This window comes from Talpa europaea, assembly GCF_964194135.1.
Source record: "Talpa europaea genome assembly, chromosome: 1".
Classification (NCBI taxonomy): domain Eukaryota; kingdom Metazoa; phylum Chordata; class Mammalia; order Eulipotyphla; family Talpidae; genus Talpa; species Talpa europaea.
The window spans coordinates 41,779,869-41,802,758 of record NC_140073.1 but is presented as its reverse complement, the minus strand read 5'-3'; the positions used below and the strand labels follow the sequence as shown (position 1 = coordinate 41,802,758).

At 52.7% G+C, this 22,890-nt stretch overlaps 1 pseudogene across 1 annotated transcript; it reads left to right on the top strand.

The window, feature by feature from the left end:
* Positions 1-4,600: 4,600 nt before the first annotated feature.
* On the top strand, positions 4,601-17,195 carry LOC311176902 (large ribosomal subunit protein uL18-like; annotated as a pseudogene). The gene is made up of 4 exons: positions 4,601-5,462; positions 15,690-15,820; positions 16,581-16,655; positions 17,151-17,195. The product of its transcript is annotated as a large ribosomal subunit protein uL18-like (transcript).
* Positions 17,196-22,890: the final 5,695 nt, after the last annotated feature.

Genomic DNA, 22,890 nt, shown 5'->3' with positions numbered 1-22,890 from the left:
CAATGTTCAAGAAACCTTATCAAGTATGGTGTTTAGTTTCCCTACCTGGGTCTTACAGATGATAATAAAAGTATTCATTTAGTTAACAAGAGGATGGACTGACATCCAGTGGAAAGTCTAGAGGCTGCTCCCAGCAGGGCAGTCTGACGATTATTGGGATAAGTGGAGTGGACATTGATGGAGTTGAAGCAAAGTTGTTAATATAACACTAGCTAAAAGAGCAGAGACCTTCTCCTGACACCTGTTGCTTCCTACCGCACGGAATAAATGATGGGAGTCTTGGAGCAGTCTGTGAGTGACAGGATACTGCAGCTCAAGAGGAAGCGACCTGGTCCTTTTATTGGCTCAATAATCCTACAAGATTGATCATGCAATACAGGAGAAAAAGGATTATGGGTATACAATTGAAGAATAAATGGGGGCTACATGGGGTGGGGGAGGAAGGAGTCTGTTGACCAGATTTTTTTTTTAAATATATAACAGTTTATTTTAGCAAGTTTATTTTAAACAAGTTTAAGCTTATTTTAATGTATATATTTATTTCAAATATTTGCATTACAAAATATTTTTTTCTTATGGCATTGTTGTTGACCAGATTTAAATTCATAATCTTCTTAAGCTACTCTCCAGATCCCTTTGGAATGTCTCGAGGTTATCTTAAAGCATTTCCCAGACCATCCCTGGATGCAGACCAACCCATCATATCAATGGCTACCTAGGTGTCCCCAGGCCTGCCTCATGATGGGGGCCATTCTCCTTAGGGCAGTGATGCAGGAATGCCTGGTACAACTAGATAGGTTTAAGTGCAGAACACTTCAGGTTAAGGCACAAAATGGTCAGAGTATTCCAACTTAATGGCTGTGCCTTCACTGAGGCTAAAAGACCCAGGCACAGTACCCACAGTCACCGTTTTGTTGAAGGTCCTAAATGAATTTGCTCTATTTACCGCACTTTGGAGAAAATAAAAAATCCAGCAGGCAAAGATTATAATGAGAAAAATGATCTGAAATCTTCTAGGACAATAGGCTAATAGATTAACTGTGATACAAAAAGACAAAAGGGCTCAGGTCCTTTGGCTTTACACCCCACTAGGGACCCAGAACCTTTTGTATAAACACTGGGAGGTGCTATGATCAGGGACTAGAGGTGAGGCAGGCTCAGCAAAAGAAATTGGGAGCCTGTAGGATGAAGTGTTCCAAGTCCTGCTTGAACAAGTGGACTAAACTTGTTTGGGTTGGGGTCTGTAACAGAGACAGATTTTCTGAGACTCTGACTTGGTGTCAAAATGTGTTGGTGAAACTCTAATGGGAGGTACAAGGAGTTGAGGGACTGTAGGAATATGAGGGTTGATAGGACTTAGAGGTTGGGATGAAAATTGGAATTTTTTTTTTAAGATTATTTATTTATTTATTTATTTAATTTATACAAGCACTGGGTACAATCAGAAGGGCGGGAGGGGGAGAGAATTCACCAGAGCCAGAGCCGGGAGCAGAGCAGGCAGATTGACGAAGTACACTGCTGAGGGGAGCAGCGGGTGGCAGGAGAGATCTGCGCGCCGTGTGGGACTCTCCTCCCCGTGGCTGGGGAGCAGCCGGCGATTGAACCGGCGCTGCAGAGGCTGCAGGCAGCTTCACTTCGCAGCGCTCAACTGCTGCACCACCAGGGAGGCCCCGAAAAATTGGAATGTTTAACTACGCGTTATATAAAGAGGTTATGTCTCCTTTACATGTGGCTATTATGTCTGCAAACCCCCTCTACTACCTAGTCCTGTAAAACCCAAACCTGTTCATGAAGTCCTAGTGGAGACTACAATTGGGAACACAGGGTAGGGATCAAAGAGACAGTTTGGACAAAATTGATAGGTGAAGTGGTTGCATCTCTTTCACCTGAGTGTTTCATGAAGATGGAATTGTCTCTGATGGGGGAAGTGGTTCTGTAAAACAAAATATAAATCCATCCTTCAAGCTATATTAATTAGCTATGCTAAATGGGAATAAAATATACTTGCCTGAGCCCACCCACAGGAGCAGAGACTCTGGGTGCTGGCCCGGATGGTTCTCTGTGCCACAGCTCTGCACAGAGCACCCGCTTGGAAAAGCCTGGGCGGCGCCCCAACAACAATGACTGGGACTTTCGATGAGAATTTCTGTTTCAGAAGTAATGACTAATTTACTACCAGACACAAACTAAAATTGCCCCTATGATTGCAGGACCAAAGAGAATCTTCAAAACATAACTATCCATGATGTGTTGGGTGATGTCAGAGAAACACTCTGTGGGGAGGACAGGCCCAGAAAGTTGTGCCTGGAAATGCTCATACAGAGTATTCCTGTCAGGAGAACGTGGGGGAAGATATTCATGAGCAGGGAACCTCTTTTCCCTTAGGACTGACTCTGGATTCTGGTGTCACTGGGACAGTTTCCTGTGAACAACTCTCGACTGACAAGGAGTCGCTTTGTAGACAGCAGTTCCACAGTGACTAGGCAGCAACCTGCTTGCTGCTACTCTGATGGGGGAGGACAGAAACCGACCAGCTCAGTGGGCTGATTTGCATGCTATTTTCTGCACAGTGACGAATAATGGAACTAAAACAAAAAAGTTGTTTTTGTGGTTTTTATTATTTTACAGATGATAGAAATATGGCCTCTTAAAGAATGTTCATATGAGGCCCAGATCTATAGAGGTCACCCTGGGAATTTGAGGGGTGCATAAGTAGGACATGGCAGTGCTCATCAGAAACCTGAATCCTCTTTCATGTTTGCAACATGATTGGAAACAATGAGTAGACTTCACGGTGTGTGGACTTGATGGTTCTCCAGGGCCAATCAAATGAAGAGACATTTGGGAGCTGCAGTAATGCAGAGGGCTAAATCCAGACATATTTTTCTTGTTCCTCCAAAACCCAAAATGTCACTAAGAACTGTTCTGTCTGCCAATAAGAAAGACAGAAACTGCAGATGGCTGTGCAGTGGGCTCTGGGGGTGCAGTAATAATGGGCAAGTCAGCTCCAGGGGTGCTACCAATGGTCTTGAATGAATGGACTCTGACTCTGGATGGGGCCTTGCTTCCTGGGCGACAGATGAAAGTGCCACAGTGCTATAGAAGAGCTGGAACACCCGAGGACGCAAAAATATTAATTTGAAAGGAAATCTTCACTCCTGTGTTTATCACAGCACTATTTACAATAGCTATGATATGGAAACAACCTAAATGCCCAAAAACATATGATTGGATCAAGATGTGGTACATATATACAATGGTATACTATTCAGCAATCCAAAAAGATAAGCTCATGCCATTCCCAGCAACATGGATGGAGCTGGAAGGGATCATGCTCCATGAAATAAGTCAGAAGGAAAAGAAAACCATGAGATGATTTCACTTAGAGGAGGAATATAGGGAAAATGGGACAAAGGATCAAAAAAAAAAAAAAAAGACAAAACTTGCAGGCAAACTATAGATGAGACCTACAGCAGGGGAGGGGTTGGGAGAGGGGTCAAAACGAGAGGGAAGAGCACAAGGGACTAAGGTAATAGATCACAGGTGATGTGACAGTGGGAGATTCATGGGGAAGAAATCAAATATTGAGGGAAGAAATCAAATATCGTACAAAAATGACCAACAATGTAAGAAAATAGAGAAGTTCGATCAATCAATGAGCTGGAACAGAAAATAATGTGCCAATTTGTATCTCCAATTCACATTTCAGAAGAGCAGAGTTTCCTCGTTGGGATAATCTGACAGATTGTAACAGGAAATAGAAACCCTGGTCAGGACAGGTTTCTGGTAGGTCTGGAAAAGAGGGAGCAGGGGAGGATATAGGTATGACTATAATTCTTCCCAACTAGGAAGGACACTGGTGTGACGATAATAATTTTTTTCTTCCTACATCACCTCGGTTTTTTCTTTTCTATCAGAGGCAGTGACCAGGGCTGCAACGTTAAGTGCGGGAAGTAGGGATGTTTCTTAAATGAAAAACTGTAATCGTATTTTGTAAACTTTATGTCAAAATTCCTAAGGGCCTGATTAGGCGGGTTGTGCCTTCACCCATGTGTGAAACTGGTGCTGACAATGAATGCAACTGTGTTGCCTCAGGGTAGAAATAGCCCCCTGAGTTCTGAGTTCGGCACCCTGTGCAGATGGCAGTGGACTTGATTGGGAGGGACGTGCCAGACCAGTATTGCTGCTGGTCATCTAGACCAGCACAGTGGCCAGCCTTAATGTCCTCTCCAAAGATGGAAAATTTGGGGTATGAATGGAGAGGAGGATTATTAGCTGAGGGTAGATGAGTGAATACATGGTTTGTGTAATGAGGATGTTATAGTGACTCCTCAAAAGAGGCTCAGAGCAAGAGATGATGTCTGCATAGTATGCGAATGTCAGTTATACCAGATGCCTGCATAGTATGCCAATGTCAAATCACTATGTTGCACACCTGCAGCTAATACAATGTGTATCAAATATAAATTAAAAATATTATACCAGATGGCATTCTTCCCCTCTGCATGCCCCCCTTACCCCCGGCCCCCCAGCCCTGCTAGAGTGCTGCTGGGCCTAAAGCTTTGTGGCAAGCCCTGGACTCTGGTGTCTGTTCCATAGGATGGGGTTTGTTCAAGTTGTCAAGAATAAAGCCTACTTCAAGAAATACCAAATGAAATTTAGAAGAAGACAAGAGAGCAAAACTGATTACTATGCTTGCAAATAAATGCTTGGTAATCCAGGATAAAAATAAGCATAACATACCCAAATGCAGGTTGATGGTGTAACCGACAGAAATATCCTCTGTCAGATTGTTCATGCCCACATAGAAGGAGATAAGATTGTCCAGCTTATGCCCATGAACTCCCAGAATATAGAGTGAAGGTTGACTTGACAAATGATGCTGCAGTAGATTGTCCTGGCTGCTGCTGGCCTGCAGGCTTCTCAATAGGTTTGGTGTGGACACCATCCAAGTGGAGGTAACTGGAGATGAGTACAGTGTGGACAGCATCAATGGCCCACCAGATGCCTTCAATTGCTATTTGCAAGCTGGACTTGCCAGAACTCCTATTGGAAATAAAGTTTTTAGTGCCCTCAAGGGAGCTGTGAATGGAGGATTGTCTGTTCCTCACAGTATCAAATGAGTCCCTGGTTATGATTCAGGAAGCCAGGATTTCAGCTCAGAAGCACAGTGGAGGCATATCAAGGCCAGTACATTGCAGATGACATGCATGACTTAATGCAAGAAGATGAAGATGCTCTTAAGAAACGATTCTGTTAATACATAAAGAACGACGTAACTCCAGACATAGAGGTGTCTCAGAGAGCCCAGGCTGCTGTGGGAGAGAATCCAGTACGTGAGAAGCCTAAGAAGTTAAAGAGGTGGAACCAAGCCAAAACGTCTCCTGCCGGGAAGAAAGGTAGGGTAGCTCAGAAGGCCAGCTTTCTCAGACCTCAGGAGAGGCCTGCTGAGAGATTTTTCAGTAAAGACAATACAATAATAAACTTACAGACCAAAATAACATTATATCAGATGCCTGAAAGGTTAATATTTATTGAGACCATTCCCACATTTGGAACCTGACACAACTAAGTGGAAGCCTGAAAATCTGAGTGGCTTTGCCTGGGATACATTCTCTTATGATATGTCGATGGACAGGACTCATTATAAGTGACCGACTGGGACATTGGTCATGGGCCAGCATCTTGTAACTGTTACGATCCTTTTGCTCTAAGACATCTGTGGTCAGAGTAATCCTGATAAATAATGTGCATATTTTGGGAGATTATGAGCAAGGTATTTTTAAAGGACTGCCTATTCAAGCCTCACAACAAATTTAGGAGATAAGTGTTAGAATAAATCTCCATTTCTCGGAGGGGAGAAGTCAGAGTCAGTTACTGATGTGAGATCCCACAGCTTGTGGGCCTTGAATACAGCATCTCGTGCTGTGTCTTCATCATAACTCTTTGTATGGATCTCTAGTGTCTGGGTTTTCAAAGGTTTGGGTCTGGCCAGAAGGAAAGGAGGAGAGAGGTGTCCTATACGAGGCAAGGCTCCAGAGCATGATTAAGAAAGGTCAGGAGATGGGCTATAGTCAGAGGAGATAACCCTCTGGGGTAAGGTCTTGGAGAACAGACAGAATGTGGGTGCTGAGTCACCACTGTCTGCCTGTATAAGCCAGGTCAGCCACTCGGAGCATGAACAGTTAAGGAACAGAGGGTGGCCTGCAGCCCACCCACCACACCTGTGGAAGGAGAGGGAAAGCACAGGATTGGGCCATGCTGCTGTCTCACTAGACGCCTCAGTGGACCCTCTGGGAGTGCTGGAGCTGGGATGACACTTGGATTTGTCCTGAAATCTGTTGAGCAATTCCCTTGCTTCACTTCAGGAATTCCCTGAAGGGGACAGAGAGCTGAAGGTATTCTGTTGCGAGCACTCCTAGCTGCCAGGGGCATAAGTTCTCATATCTGTAGGGAGATCCAGGTGGCAACAGAGTCCACCTCCAACTCCACTTGGACCCACTTCTTTGTGTAAGTTCCTGGAGCAGCTTCTCAGCATTCTGGTGAGTTTCTCTTTATGGCCGAGACTTAGAAAAGGAGAAATAGTAGGAAGAATAGCAGTTCGCTGTAGCAGCTCTTAGGGCAGCATTGGATACATATCATTCCTCTCCTTTGTCATGCATACTACTTTTCTTTTGCTCTCAGCTAACACCATTGCTGATGTCAGCAGCTTACCCGTGGGCGTGGCCAATACTTTTACACATCACCCCCCCCCCCCCCCCGCAAACCCCCCCAGTCTCCCCCAGGTATGGCTGCTGCACTTGCCATTTTTACCATAAAAACAGATCAGGGTAGTACCCTGGTCTCCCAAGTGGACCAGCTGCATCCCAAGCTGTCCTCTAGGTCTCTTCTGTCCTGCCTCTTCTTGTTCTTGTGACCACAAGCCCTCGGTAGCTAAGATGGTGCTGCCTCTCTCAGCCTGCTGGCCCCTTCACACAAGCCTCCCAGATCTCCCAGGCAACACTCACACTATCCCTTTAGGAACCAGGCCTCTCAAGTTGCAGAGCCTAGAGTTGTAGGGGCTGGCTGCACACACATCCCAGGGGGCCACAGGAGTGACAGGATGCTACATTCTTTTCTCCCCTTGTTCTTGGATTTTTTTTTTTTTTCCCATTGGGAATATGGCTGTTTTAAAGTGGACAGCACATACCAGAAGCAGGCACACGTGCCTCCCCGGTGTCATTTCCAAGTGCTTGACTGGTCCATCCCACCACGATACCCAGCAGGAGTTTCTGGGTTCTGTGATATGTAACGTGACCAGCGATCCCACAATCATGCTTCCACCCCATACCTCCTTGACTAAAGGGTGGGTCCTTGGTCCGAAATGATGGGATCATGACTGCTCACTGTCCTTGGGTGGTGATGGTTGAGGCCTGGTAGGCAGAGAAGGCAAATACATAGCTGCCCAGAAACTGCTCCACCTTCTAGAGTAGAAGGTGTTCAGCATGGTCAAGTGCTGCGGGAGGCATGTGGTCTCCTCTAGGTGTGCTGCTGTTACAGGGCAACCCCCATATGAAACGGGTTGCCTGACTGGGGGTCCTCACCCGCACTTTTACAAGGGACTTATTAATACTCAAGTGCAGGCACACACAAAAGGTTAATGAAGGGTTTATTGACAAAAGAAAGGGAAATGAATCTCTCAGGGAGAAAGAGAGGGAGATAAATTCGTGAATGCGTCCTACCAGTTCCGCTGACCTGGAATCCCAAAGGCACGCTGAGAGCTGGCGAAAAGCCGAGAGCCGTGAGGCCAAGAGAGCAAGCCAAGGCCCACGTGTCTGGTTTTATAACAAACCTGGCAGCTTAACTCCACCCTCAGGTTCCAGCAACCTTCTCTTTGGTGATGATGGGATTCGTCATTTCCAGTGTCTTGAGGGCTTTGGTCTGGAGTCGGGGTGGAGTCCACAAAGCCTGCATGGAGTTTGCTCAGGACATCCTTCCCCCCTAACACTGCCACCTGGGCCTCGGCTCTCCTGCTTGCTGGTGGTGGCAGATTAGGCATCTGCAGTGGCAAAAGCTGTGTCAGCCTGGGTGGGGGTACCAGCCGTGGGCCTGCGCCAGTGAGCGTCTGATGGTTATGTGCTGACACCTGGCCTCTATTCTGGGGAAAGTCCCACCTTTGCCAGGCACCCAGTCAGCAGGGGAGTTTCCTACCGTTGCCCGGCCTGTGCAGGGCGGCTACCATGGAACTTTGCGATGCGGCGCCCATCACACCTGGTCCTCTTCGCTTCAGTAAGTTGTGTCTCCTCCGTGTGGTCCTATGAACACAGTTATTTCGGGTATTTCTTGATCACTTGGTGAGCACTTGGTGCATGTTGTTGCTCTTTCAAGGCTTTTAATTGTTGATTACATTCAAGTTTTCATGATATTTTTCCCAAGTGTTAGTCGGATGAGTTCTCTCATCCTAATAGTTACTATTTCCCTTGTGTGTCTCGCAATCCCGATTCAGGAACCCAGCTGGTACATTTCTTGCCTCCACTCTACCGTCCCTGGTCATCAGGGTTTCTCCAAGAGCACCTAATCGGGTAGGACCCTCCTGGTCAGCGGGGAGGTGAACCTTCCGTTTCAATATAGCATTCCAGCACCTGCTTTCCGTCTATGCTACTGCTCACAAAGGTTGCAGGAGGGGATACCCAGAAAGCAGAGCCAGAGATGGAGATAAACTTGCAGAAGGTTTGTGAGGGGTGCTCTCAGCACCACCACCTGGAAAGGAAAGGTTGAGAGCAGGACTGGGCAGAGGGAGAGGATGCGCTTTGATTCACTCTTGGCAGGGGCCTCAGCTGACCTTACCATGAGTTCTGAAGCTGGGATGACCCTTTAGAATTGTTTTAAGTCGAGGCAGGGAGACTGGGCCTCTCCCCTCCTAAATAGATACATCGTAGGATGCCTGTCTTAGGCAAGGGGTTTCTCCTAGCTGGAGGCTCCTGTAGAGACTGAGAGTCGAGGGGCATGTTCCAACAGCACCTCCAGCAGCTGGGAGAGTGAGACTTCATTCCTTGTGTGGAGCCCAGGCCATACTCTTGCTGTCAGTGTCCTCTTAGGAATGGGCATGGGCTGGATGTCCTGGGACTTAAGAGTCATTGCAAGCAGAGCTCTGTAGGACTGGGAGTGAGAGTAGTAAGGACACATTTTTTTTTTCTAGTAGAAAATTTGAAATTGGGGGCCTCCCTGGTGGTGCAAGGGGTTAAGTCTCAGCACGATGAAGCTATCGGCAGCCACTGCAGCACGAGTTCAATCCCCAGCCAGGGAGCTACCCACATGGCACAGCAGACCTCTCCTGACTTGCCCGCTGCTCCCCTCAGCAGTGTAATTCAGTCAGTCTGCCTGTTCTGCTCCCCACTCTATCTCTGGTGAATGCTCTCACCCCCTCTGCCCCCCATCCCTCTGGCTTATACCCCAGTTCTTGGAGGCATAAATAAAATAAATTTTTCAAAAAAAAGAAATTCTGAAATATATTCTGGAGACTTCCAGGATCCTGGATAATGAGTAGAACTTGGGGCAGGGGAGGGGAGCCAGTGTTAAAATAGCCAAGGCTTACAGCCCCTTCCACCACAGCAAAATGTGTACCAAGCTTGGATGGTGATCGGCAGAGGGATAATAATGGGCTGCCTTGTTGGGACAGAGAATTTTCTAGTTAATTTAGGCTAATTTGAACAGGTATCTGCATAGGGTATCTGTCCATCATTGTGTCAGGAAACCTGTTCAAATTCTATGCAGATAATCAGCCAACTCTCCAGCTGTCTATGAAACGGCAAATTAAATCCTTTATGCCAGGCAGCAGCATGGAACTGATGGGGAAAGGTCTCCCTCTTGTGGAAATTTTGGAGAGTAGCAGGAAGCTTGGAATGTAAATGGAAGAATAAAGGTCTTGAAGAAACAGTGTCTAACAGGCCATTCCAGAAGAGCGAATATAGAGGCATCAGTGGTAGGGGCAGTGGCTCAGGGGATGGGATTTTAGATTCAGCCTCCTGGGTTAGGCTCTGAGATTCACGAGTTGTTTGACCCTGGACCATGCATGCCACTTTTTGTGTTTCGGTTTCCTCCTGTGTGATGTGGAGGAAATAGAGTACAAGGTTGGTTTTATTGAGATGAAGAATCTGGAGAGCAACAAACAGTGCAGAGGAGGCCTGTAGAATCTGATGCAACTTCCTTAAGTTGCTTTGAGTGGTTTTGACTTCTGTTGATTTAATGTGGTCTAGCTCCCTGCCAGATAAGGTCTGGCAGGTCTGTGAGGCCTGGGGAGAGTCTTTTAACTATGGTTCCTCCCCATTCCCAATACCACTACTCGAAAAGAGGGAAGGAGAGGTAGTTCCAATTAGTCCAGGGATTGGAGGAGTGATGGGCGCAGAGTATGCATAACAGGGACCCCCCCCCCCACTCAGAAAGGACAAAATCTTCAAAGCCTTACTGCTTTCCTGCTCAGAGCAGCTCTCCTGCTTCTCTGCCCCTCCATTGTCTAGTCCTGTGGCTCCCTAATAAACCTTGTTGCTGGCTTCATTCTGGTGCTTCATGAAATTCTTTTCTCAAGACACACTAAAGACCCTCCAGTGTCCTGGTCCCCAACAGGGGACTTGCTGCCTCCCAGCTGCCTCCCAGCACCACAAAAAGCCTATTCAGTTCTGCTCCCTTCCCAGCAGCCCCCTCATTCAGGATGTCAAGGGCAGAGTTCAGGCTGCATGGGTGTCATCCAGCCCAGTGTGGTGGTGTCCTGACATCAGGGGATGGAGTGTGGCCCCTCATCTGCACCTGACTGCTCCAACAAGATAGGGACCTGGAGAAAGAAAAATAAGGGAGACTTTCAAACTCCATTTCCCCCTCCCCATGGGAGAGGTAGGGACCATTTATGTCATAGGCTAATTGAGATCACTGAGCTCCTTTTATTGCCAGGCAATCATACATTCATTCACTACACACACACACACACACACACACACACACACACACACTCCACCCACAACAAATCCATACCCAACTGTGGTGACAGTTTCCCCATTTGCTTCCCGTTCCCTGGCATAGTTCCTGGGCTATAGTCAAAGCTCACTGCTTGGTTATTTGTTTTTACTTGCTCAGAGAGAAAGGAGTGGAGCCGAGGCAGGGGCTGGAGAATGCTGGCAGTATAGAGATGGAGGAAGGCAAAGAATTTAAGAACAAGAGCGGAAACCCAGGTCAAAAGACACTTTCAGTTAAAAGGATAATAAGTCTCGGGGACGTGAATGGACAGTGTGATGACAGCTGGATGGTATATTGGAAACTGTTAAGAGTAGATCCTCAGAGTTCTCACCACAGGGGAAAAAACGTTTTCTTTCTTTTGTGTCTATGTGAGGTAATGGATGCTGACTGAACTTACTGTGACAAGTTCATTGCAATACTTGTAAGCCAAGTCATTATACTATACACTTTAAACTTTCCTAGTGATGTATGCCAATTCTGTCTCAATAAAGCAGGGGTGGGGGAGGGGAGACTGTGAATCCAGCTGTCGAAGCAGAAATGACAGTGGGGGCCTGAACACAAAAATTACTGTGGCAGGAGTCCTCCCTTAGTCTTTAATCTAGCAGTTTAGCTTGATGCGTGGTGCCCCATCCTTGGGGCCACGATAAAGGGTTGCCTCATGCCGAAGGAGATCCTCTTGTCCCTTCTGAGGGGCCTGATAAAGACACCAGGGCCCTGCAGTGTGAACATTGCCTAAGCAGCGGTAGCTGCTGGGAAAAGATGGCGATTTCCCTGCCCGAGCCAAATGTTCCTGCCTCTTCCTCTCACTCACCCATCAGACAGCCACAGTCATCCCCAACCACCCATGTGGTTCCCAGGGAGCAGCCTGTCCTTGAAGCCCATGCTGATGGGGGCAGTGGGCCGTGTCCCTCACACCCGCCTACCTCTACTGTTCCATGGAGGTCCAAGTCCCTGCCAGGACTTCAGAATTCTTCCAGTTTTCCTTGTACCCCTATGTTCTCCAGGGAACCCTGAATCTTCTCCTAGGACCCCCACCTACCCTCCCACCCTTTCTGAGACCCCCAAGTTCCTCTAAGTAACTGAGTCCCTGGAGCACCTTTGGGCCTCTGAGTCTACCCTCTGTCCTCCTGAGTAACCCTCAACCCCTGTGAGGCCCCCTGAGTGTCCCCAGACCTAAATCCCACCACAACCCCCCCCCCACCCCGCTCCAGAACCCTGGCCACCGTGGGCCCTGGCCCTCTGCCCTGTTGCCCAGCAGCCTCACGTGATGCTGTGGCATTCCCTGCACGTGACATGCTCTCTGAAGCAGTGGCTCATGTCCAGGTCGCTCTCCTTAATGCGGGGGGAGAGGACATTGCCCAGAGCTTTCAGAGGCTATGGGTTGAGCCAGAGCAGCTTGAGAAACACAGCACCACCCCTGCCCCCACCTTCCTTACAGAGGAAAGGGAGAGTTCCTGCAGAGACAGAGCCCAGGGCTCCAGGGTCAGGCCAGAGAGGGATGTGGTCCAGGTCTGTGTGTCCTCTAGCCCTGTGGTCATGCTCAGCCCTCCGCCTCCTTCCAGGCCCCAGAACCCCACCCTTTTCACAAGCCTTTCCATTCCTCCTCTGGGCCTGGGGTGCCTCTGCACACCACGACACTATCCTCCCCCCTCCTCTGGCGGGGCCTGTCCAGGGAACTCCCAGGACACTGCCCATCCCAGGGCCCTCAGAAGGTAGGGAGGTTGCTGGGCCTCGCCCCCATGCCCTCCTCACAGCAGGCACACGCTCTTAATCTTCCTTCTTCACTGGCCCCCTCACTCTTTCAGCAAGTATTCATTTGGCATCAGCCAGGCTGCTGCACCCTCCTCCCGCCCCCGCCCATTTGGGAATGGGAGGGCTGCCCAGCCTGCTAGTCATTCTCTAGATGCTGAAGGCATTCAGGAGGATCTTGGGGCCCACAGCCCTGACACCCACTTGTGGATGTTTGGGCTTCCGTAGAGACCCAACTACATACCTGTTTTCCACTTGAACACAGTGTTGCCTATCTACAGGACGTTTTTCTACCTTTGCCTGTTCGCTTGAACCCAGTACACTTTCTAGTTTGCTTTATAATTTGGAGTAATAGTTTTTTTTTAGAAACCAATTATAGGATCTCCCTGGTGGCGCAGCGGTTGAGCGCTGGGTTGCGAAGCTGCCCACAACCTCTACAACGCGGGTTTGATCCCCGGCTGCTCCCCGGCCACCAGAGGAGGGTCCCACATGGCGCGCAGACCTCTCCTGCCGCCCTCTGCTCCCCTCAGCAGTGTACTTCGGTCCTTCTGCCTGTTCTGCTCCCCGCTCTGGCTCTGGTGAATTCTCTCACCCTCCCGCGCTTCTGACTGTACCCAGTGCTTGTATAAATAAATAAATAAATAAATAAATAAATAAATAAATAAATAAATAAATAAATCTTTAAAAGAAAAAAAAAGAAACCCATTATAAATAGGTTTTTAGGTAATAGTTTATTTTGCATTTCGAAGTATAGAATCCTATCAGCTGCAAATGAAGAGAATTTTGCTGCTTCTTTTTTTATCTGTGTAACCCTTACTTGGGTTATCCTGTCTGATTCTATAACTAAAAACTCCCAAGCCATTCAGAATCACAGACGATAGAGCAGCAGGTATGTTTTTTCCTTCCTGATTTTAATGGAAATGACTTCAGCATTTGAAGGTCACTTATGATTTATGGCTTTGCTATACATTTTTAAAAATAGATTACTTCTACTCTCATGTTACTGAGAGCTGCTTTTATATATATATATATATATATATATATATATATATACAATTAGTAATAGTGGCTACATTTTTCTCACTAGCTTTCTGGAGCCCACTTAATGTCAGCTGACTCCTCTTTCCATGTGTGACAGGGAGGTGACAGGGCCTTTAGATAGGAGGGACCAGGGCCTGTCAGAACTGAGGGCCCAGGATCATGACCCCCCACATTGCAGAATTCAGCTCCTGTGAGCCAGCTCCGCCCCAGCACATGGGGCTCTGCCTCATACTCCCTTGTTCTCCACCTTCACTTGGTCCAACCCTGCCAGGAGTGACCAAACATGACACCACTCCGCCACTTGTGGGGGAATCCCCTCGTATACCTGGCAATGTATACATGGGGAAGAAGACAGGGGAGGGTACCCTGCATCCCTCGGATGCCAGGGCTCTTGGGAGAGGGAAGGGCGACAGGACTCTAAGGCCTGCTCGGATGTGGGCTTGTAGGGCTTTGGCAGATCTTTCTGGGGAACGGGGAGGTCTTATCCCGAGAGCAGCTCCCAGTTCTTGTAGAGTTAAACTAAATCAGCAAAGGAGTGCTGTGCGCCCTGTGGGTGGTTTCAGGAGGAGACTGTAATTCGGAAAGAAAACCATCTCTCAGAGCTGGGGAGTAGGAGAAATCATGGGGGATAAGAGCTTATAAGTCATAGAGCAGCATCTCTGTGTATCTACCCCCCAGCCCGCCTCTGTCTCTGCACGAGCACAGTCTGCAGGAAGACCTGCCCCCATTACTGCCGGGCCCCTGGGAGCCCCAGCGGCAGTTTATTTATCTGGGTGAGACCGGAGAGGGCTGCGCACCTCGTGGGGTAGCTCCCCGGCCTGGGGTGGAAAATGCCGCAGTGGCTGGCAATAGCTCCACAGCGCTGAGGCCTGACCCCCGCGCCACCAGGGAGCCCCGCCCCGCGCCACCAGGGAGCGCCCCCCGATCCCGCTCCACCAGGGAGCCCCCATCCGCGCCACCGGCGAGCCCTCCCCCCCCACCCCGCGCCACCGGGGAGCTCCCCCTTCCCCCACGCCACCGGGGAACCCCCCCTCCCTCCGCGCCATCGGGGAGCCCCCCCCCCCGGGGCAGTTTAAGGGCCAGAGCCCGCTGCGCCCCTCTCCCAGCGGCCCCCGTGGCAACCGCCGCAGCCCCGGGGTCCCTCACGGCACCCCGGACGCCCGCCTAGCCGATCGGGGCGCTCCTCGCCCCCCTCGGACTGAGGCAGGTGCCGGAGCCGGTCCCGACAGCCCCGCGCCCCGGGCCCTCTGGGGGCTCCCGAGGGCGCCTGCTCTGGCCGCTCCGCCGGACGGAAGCCCCGCCCCGGCGCCTCCTTGGCCGCGCCCCGCTCCGCCCCCCGGGGGACCCCGAGGCCCGACCCCGCGGCTTCTCCTGAGGGCGGGGCCGCGTCTCGTGGGGACTTGGGGGGGGAGGGCGGCGGTTTCTAAACGGTCATCAGAATTCGTGGGGGACATGAGCGACGCGCTTCTGTGAGGGGAGGGGAGCTGCGGGGTGCGGGGTGTGGGGTGTGCGGGTATGAGAAAGGGGGAGGTGAGGGGGTGCGGGCTGGGGTGGGAGGAATTAGAGCCGCCTGAGAGGAGGAGGAGGGTTTGAGGGGCTGGGGCCCCCGAGGGAGGGTGTGAGGGGGGCACTGGCAAGCACCCCCAGCTGCCCCTCCGGTTCAGGATTTCTGGGTCCAGCAGCTTCTGACCTGTGTGTGGGGAGATGCGGGTTGGGCCCTGCGCTTGGGCGCTCATCTCCCCCCTCACACTCAGTGCAGCTAGAGTGGGGGCTCCACCCTGGACTGGGGGTACCCCGGGGAGCAGCTGGGCCAACCGCTTGGAGGTCACCCCATTACCCGGATGTCTCGGCCGGGAGGTCAGGGCCGGCAGCCCTGTGGGGTCTGGGCTGACTGGGCCTCAACTCCTCTGCAGGTGGGACCAGAGATCACCAGGTGCCCAGGTTCAGCACCTTCAGGAGCCCAGAGGTGGGCACAGGAGGCCTAGGGAAGTGCCCCCCCAGCTCCTCCAGAGCCACTTTGTGGACAATAAGACACCCCATCCAGGTGAGTGGATGATTCTGCCCAGGCCCCTCAGCCCTGGGCTGTGATGTGGTGGCATTTCTTCCTCTGTCTGCATTGACAAAGTCAGGGAGCTGGTGCCCGGCAGAGCTCCTTCCTGGGAGGGTGGGGTCCTGAGCAGTGTGCTCCCCAGGGCTCCTGTGGAGACGAGTGGAGAAGGGTGGGGAGAGGTGCTGCTGAACATCCCAGACATAGTGGTCAGCGCCAGGCTAGACCAGGATGCACACACTGGTGAGGGCCTCCTGCTGTGTTCCCATCAGCAACACGAGGTTGTCTTGGGACATCCATCTGGATAGGTGAGCTGCTGCTGAGCCAGGGGCCTCCCTGCTGCCTTGTGAGTGGCCTGCATGCAGTGGGACTGGCCAGCCAGGTCACACCTTCCCCTCTGCAAGGAGAAGACCATGAAGGTGAAGGCTCAGATGACGTGCCTGCTGCGCTGGTCTTTTTTTTTTTTTAATTTATTTATGCATACAAGAACTGGGGTCCAGGCCAGAGGTGCAGGAGGTGACAGGATCCACCAGAGACAGAGTGGGGAACAGAACAGGCAGATAGACTCAAGTGCTGAGGGGAGCAGCGGGTGAGTCAGGAGAGGTCTCCTGCGCCATGTGGGTAGCTCCCTGGCCTGCTGGGGATTGAACTTGTACTGCCGAGGCTGCGGACAACTTCACAGCGCTGTGCTCAACCACTTTCACCACCAGGGAGGCCCCTGGTCTTGGGCAGTTACGACCTGGCTGTGCACACCTAGGTGTCTCAGCAGGCACAGGAGCTGGTCCTCAGTCATGGCAGCCCCTTCACGGAGACCCAGACCAGGATGCAGCAGGTGAGAGGCTCCCTCCCCACAGCTGGCCAGACCCAAGTCAGCGTCTTTGACCCTGCCTCCTGTTCAGGGACCCTCTGGGTCCCTCAGGATCCCTGTGGGAGTGAGGTAGGCCAGGGCCGGGGTCTGGGCTGACACAACTCCAGGGGGAGGTAGAGAGTTGCCCTGAACCAGGCTGGGGCAGTGACCCTGGGGAAAGTCAGTCTGTTCCACAATGCCCCACAGGTCCTCAGCCCTGACACCTAGTGGGTTGTTGGAGACAGGGCAGTAGCTCAGATGGGAGCTGGGCATATTGTCCTCAAGTTTGGTTCTAGAATTATGGTACCCCTTGCTCCACAAGATCCGCCTACTAGGTGGGGTGGGGCATTGGGCAGCAAGGAACAGGTCCCCATTCTGTTTGCAGGTGCAGGGTGGTGAGAGGGTTGGTATCTGCTGTGCTTGCTAGGGTCTCTACTGGGCCCCTGAGGGTCCCCTTGCTGAGTCAGCCCTTTCTTCCAGGTCCTGGAAGATCCAGCAGCAAAAGGTGTGAAACTGAGATCCTAGATGTGAATGGCCGGTTGCAGTGTCTGCAAGTGTCTGCTCACCTGATGGTGGCACTGGGTGCGGTCTGGATTCTCTGCTGGTCTTCACTGTCACTGTACAGGAGCAGGGCGGGGCAGGAAAAGAGCTGGAAGGTGGGAAGGAAGGAAGGGCCATAGGAGCCCAGTCAGGCCAGAGGATAGAGTTGCCCCCACACCCTCTTACCGTCGTTTGCACAGACTGTCCTGGACTGAACCAGAGGTGCACGCACCAGCCCTGCTGTAGCCGTGCTGGCCCAGCTGACCAGGCATCCCACAGCCTCAAGGAGTGAGTGGATGGTTTTGATCATGGCCTCTGGCTGAGGTGGGGAGGCTGAGGTGTGGGCAGCTCACCAGGCACAGTGGCTGCTCTGCATTTGGGATGTCTGGCAACTCCTGCAGTGCATCTAGATGCTTAGGAACAGACCAGTCTGGTATTTTGGTCTGAAAACTTAAGAGTGGTCAGGGGATTTGAGACCTAGAGTGAGCCTCTCCAGGCTGGTCAGTGTAGAGGTGTGAGTTCCCAGAATAGGCTCAACATGGTCGAATGCTTGTGGCCTGGTGGCTGCTCAGGAAGATAACCTGACTGCCACCACCCAAGTGTGCATATTGGGGCACTGGCCCGACTGACCCTGAGCTTGGCTGAGTGGCTAGGTGTGGCAGGTACAAGGCTCCAGGTGGCCAGATCCGCCTCAGACCTTCATCTTGCCAGTGATACTCTGGCTCCATGAATTTGGAGCCTGTCACAGTCCTGGGTGGGGCATGGACTATGGGCATCACAGGACAGGAGGGGTGTCTTGGGCTTGGCAGCCTGCTGCCCAGCAGACTGGGGAGGATGGGGCTTCATGGCCCCCTCAGTGTGCCAGGGCCAGGGTAGTCCTGTGAGCCAAGCCAAGGCAGAAGGATAGGATCCATTTAAATCCATAAAGAATGGTAGTGATTGGGGTAATCTATTAGTAACCTCACGGATGACTGGAAGGGAGGGTTCCGACCCCCAGAGCCATCGCCTTGGGAAGAGGCCTGCAGCCTGGGCTCTGTAGAGTTTATTTGCTGCAGGGAATCATAGGCTGTACCTTAGCTGAAAGAGAGCACACTGGGTCAACTTCTGCCCCAATCCATGCGCCCTCCTCGGGCGAGGCCCATGGGCCTGCGTCCCGGGGGCTTCTGCCTGGCTGCTCTCCGGCTCTGATCCCCAGTGTCTGAGTGCCAGCCCTGTCCTGCGCCCTGAAGCTTCTCAAGAAGGGGAAGTGGAAGGGACAGGCAGGGCCCAGGCCTTCCCCTTGTGGTTCACTGCTCCAAGAGGATGTGCCTGGAGGAACCTTGGCTTGAGCTGACATGGTGGGGAGAGTCCAAGTTCAGCCTCCTGAGGTGGAACATGGAGGCCTGAAGGTGCCTGAGGACTCTGTTGTGAGAGGATGGTCTTGATCATGGCCTCTGGCTGAGATGGGGAGGCTGTGGTGTGGTCAGCTCACCAGGCACAGTGGCTGCCTCTGCCTCTGGGGTGTCTGGCGCCTCCTGCAAAGCATCTGGGTGCTTTGAAACAGACTAGTGTGGCATTTTGGTCTGAAAATTTAAGAGTGGCTCGGGGATTTGAGTCTTAGGGTGAGCCCAGGCCCAGAGCTGGGCCAGGGTATTGTGCAGGAAATACTACATGCCCTCCTGGGGCAGCCTGAGTAGCATTTGTCCATAGGCAAGCATTTAAGTTACAAGCCCCTCCTCTTCTCCCACCCTGGGGGCTCAGGCCCACCTCACCCCATACCTCGGGCACATTCAGGGCACCTGTTTCTTCTGCTCTGCCCAGGATGCCCTGGGCACAGTCGTTGCCAAAGGAGACACACAGGGAGGGCACCTCATTCCTGCCATTCTCTGCAGGGTCCTGCAAACTCACCACCTAGCACAAACACACGCCCTTGTGTACAATACTGTGCTGGGCCCCAGCACCTTTGCAGCTTCAGCTAAGTGTACACCATGCTTGTCAGCATCCGCTCCCCATGGAGGATGAATGCATCCCATAACCTCAAGGTCAGCAGGAAGGGTGTCTGTGTGCAGGCCACACTGGGGGCCCCCTGTACCTCTAACACCCCCAAGTGACTCTGCGGTCCCCATGACCCTACCAGGATGAGTCAACATTCTCCGTCCTCTCATCTGGATAGACAAAAAAACTCATTTTCCAGGAACAGGGCTCTTGGAAAATGGGATCCCCTGAACTAGGAGGGGTGACGAGGCCTGACAGTTATTCTGCTATCCTGGGGGCTGCAGGGATCCCCCACATAGTGGGACTGCATCCCAAAGAAGGTACCCAATGCTGTGTGTCCAAGGGCATGTCTGCACCCTGGGTTGACCTGGCCACCCCAGCTCTGGGCCACGCCTGGCCACCCTCAGGCAGGCCTTACCCTGTGGGAGAAGCACTGCAGGAACCACAGTGTCCCATAGGACCAACTGGGCAGCTGTTCCTGGTCCTAAGTTCAGGGCACAGGGTGCTCATGGTCCAAGTGGCCACTAGCCTCCCGACTCATGGGCCCTGGGCAGGACGCTTGGGCTGAGGATGCCCACCCTGCCCTCTTGCTCAGCAGGGAGCTGGGCCAAGCATCAGCTCACCATGTGCTGTTTTAATCTGGGGAGTGTTAGACCGATTGTATGGTCGTGATGGACCAGGAAGCACCTCAGTTTCAGACACTCATGGCTAATGAAACCCAGAAGGCCCCACACCCCGAAATAGGAGCCCGCTCCAGGAGGATGGGGATGGGGCACTGGCAGGGCCCACAACTGAATCTTCTTCCACACCCTAACTTTCAGAAACCCACGGCCCTCCCTGCCCCAGTTGGTATGTGGTTCCCAGGGAGCAGACCTACCCTTGAAGCCCAAGCTGATAGGGGCAGAGAACCCCAGTGTCCCCCACCCTCCCTTGCACTTGCTGTCCCAATTTGCCTGGTGCCCCTTCATGAGGTTCAGGCAGACATTCTGACCCAGATGTGCTCCTCACAGGTGCAACTTGGGCATGGAGGCCCCCCAGGTGGGTGATAGGTGGTGCGTGGCCATTTCCTGACCTTGGGGACAGTGAGGGGGCACATAGGGCGATGCTTTGCTTCCTCTGACCCTGGATTGTTTGGACTGTTGGTCAGATGTGAGAATTCTCATGCAGGGCTTTGAGAATTGTGTGGACAAGGGAGAGCTGAGGCCATAGGAGTTGAAGGTCCAGGAGGGGACACATGGGGATTGGGGTGGCCTTCCCTGATGGGAGTGGACTGGGTGGGGTCCTCAGCCCAGGCAACATGCAGCTGTCACCCGCCACCCCCCCAATCCTGCTGCTCCCCCTCCCGCCCCCCACCCCGGCACCGTGCAGCGCATGTGCATCATCCATCGTGAGTTCATCCAGAGGCCAATGGGTCTTCCTCCTCCAGAAACAGGAGTACCGCCACCATCTGGCTCAGGTGCTGCCAGTGGTTCCCCCTCCCGCAAGAGCCAGAGACTTGAGGTGCCTGCCTGGCATTGCGGCCTTCAGGGTGCCTACGACGGGACACTGCGCAGGGTGGAGACCTTGGTGGGCCTGCAGAGCCCCTGACTCAGTACAGGTGCCATGGTGGCCCTGAGCCCAGCTCTCCAGCCACTGTCCTGGTGTCCTTTCACATGAGGGGTGCCAGGACATCAAGGTCTGGGGATCCCGGCTTGAGAGCGGGTGGGGTGGAGGGTGGGGCTGACCCGCCACAGGCAGCACTGGGAGGAGGCCCAGGCCTGGCTGCAGGAGGCTGGCTGGACCCCTGCAGTGGACTCAGCTGGTGCTCCCGGAGGGGATGTAGTGCAGACAGCAGGCAGAGTTGGAGCAGCTTCCGTGGGACCTGCTCCCCTGTCAGCCCCCTTCTTATGAAGTTGGGGTTCATGGGAACCTTCATCCCTGCTCAGTTTCTGATGAATATTATGGTATCTCCAGGGTGAATGTTTTGACCCTAGGAGTGTACTGCATCATGTTCCAGGGTGTGGGGAGTGAGATGCCCTTTCCGGTTCTGAGAGGCATCCCCTTTTAGACTCCAGCCCCTCCTGAGGTCATCTCTGGCTGTGGCCCTGAGTCCTGCAGCACGTCTTGAGGGGTGAGGACCATGAGGGGGGAGGGTGGGGTAGTCACTGGTTTGTAGATGGAACAGGTGACCTGCACGTTGAACAGGGGGGGAGACGGGGAGATGCCGCCAGTGCCGCCAGTGCCCCAGCTCCGCGGGTCTGCCCTACCCTGCCTGCAGAGCCCAGGCCTCCTGAAGCCTCAGCCAGATGAGCAGGGCCATCTCCGGGCCCCTCAGGGTTCGGTTTGGGAAAGTCGACAGAATGAAGTGCAAATATCTCCTGTCCATTGGATGAGTTTTAGTGTGCCTTTTTTTGTTTGCACTTATTAAAGTTCATGTCTGGCATTTATGGCTCCATGGATTTTCACCAAGGAGTGCGGCTGCCCTCCCCGCTCCAGCCCCTTCTTCCTGAAAGTGCCCTGTGCAGCCAACACTCCTCCTCTGGGACCCCTGAGGCCTCCACATGTCCTACTGGGTCCCTGGCCTACTCCCTCCCATGTCCCTGAGTACTCCCCAGCCCTTCTGACCCTCCAAAGACCCAGCAGACCCATGTCCCCTGGAAGTCCCAACCCCACTGAAGCCAGAAGCAAAGTCCCCACTGTTCCGAATCCTTCCACAGACCCAGGACCCCAGCCCATTTCAGATTCCAGTTCTCACGGCCTCTGGAGACTGAAAGGGTCTGTGCCGAAAGGGGTGGGCTATGTCCTCACGCAGCTCCCCAGAAAGAGACCCGTCCCTGTCCTTGGGGCTGGGCTGCCCAAGGACTGACAGCCTCATGCAGCCAGGTGTACTGGGGCCCATCCTGCCTGGTCCCCTCAAAGTGTCTGTCTCTGCTATCCACAAATTCCTGTACCCCAACCTCACCCCTCCTGGCTGTTACTTCTGCCACTCTGGCCCCTCTTTTCCCCTTGCCTCATCAGAACTTCTGACCATGACCAACCCTGGACTCATCCAAAGGGGGCTTCAGAGCCCTGCTGGGGCCCTGTGCCAAGAGTAGCCCTTGAGGGTTCACCTCACAGGGCCTCGGGTCTCCGCTGGCTTCTTGCCCTGCCCCCACCACAGCCACATGCCCACATAGCCGATGCCTGTGCATGTCCCCTACTCAGCTGTCCACTCAACCTGAGGCAACATACCTCAACCACCCTCCATCTGTCCGCCCTCCAGCCCCCTTACTGGGGCCTGTCTCCACGTGGCGATGGCCTGGCTACCTGATCCCGCACAGACCTGTGGAACCATAGCCTAAAGGACTGGCTGGGAAGGTGCTCCCAAGCTCCCGTGGCCACATCCTACCAAGGTGCTGTCCCCAGGTCTGGCCCTCCCTCTGATGCTGAGACAGACACTGCTGCTTCTGACCCCAGGCAGGCAGAGGCCACACTTGCAAGATCCAGGGCCCTGGCCCAAGGTCCAGCTCAGTCCTGGTCCATTTCCCAAGCTGAACTGCAAGGTCTCAGCACCAGCCCACGACAGCCCCCTGGACCTCTGTGGACTCTGGGGTAGGAGGTCCTGAGGGGGGGAGATGGACCCTGTCTCCTGCGATATGCTTCTCCACATCATCCATGCGCAGACAACTTCCTCTCGCATATTCTATCACCCACTCTGTCAACCAAACTTCCCACATTTCAGCATTTT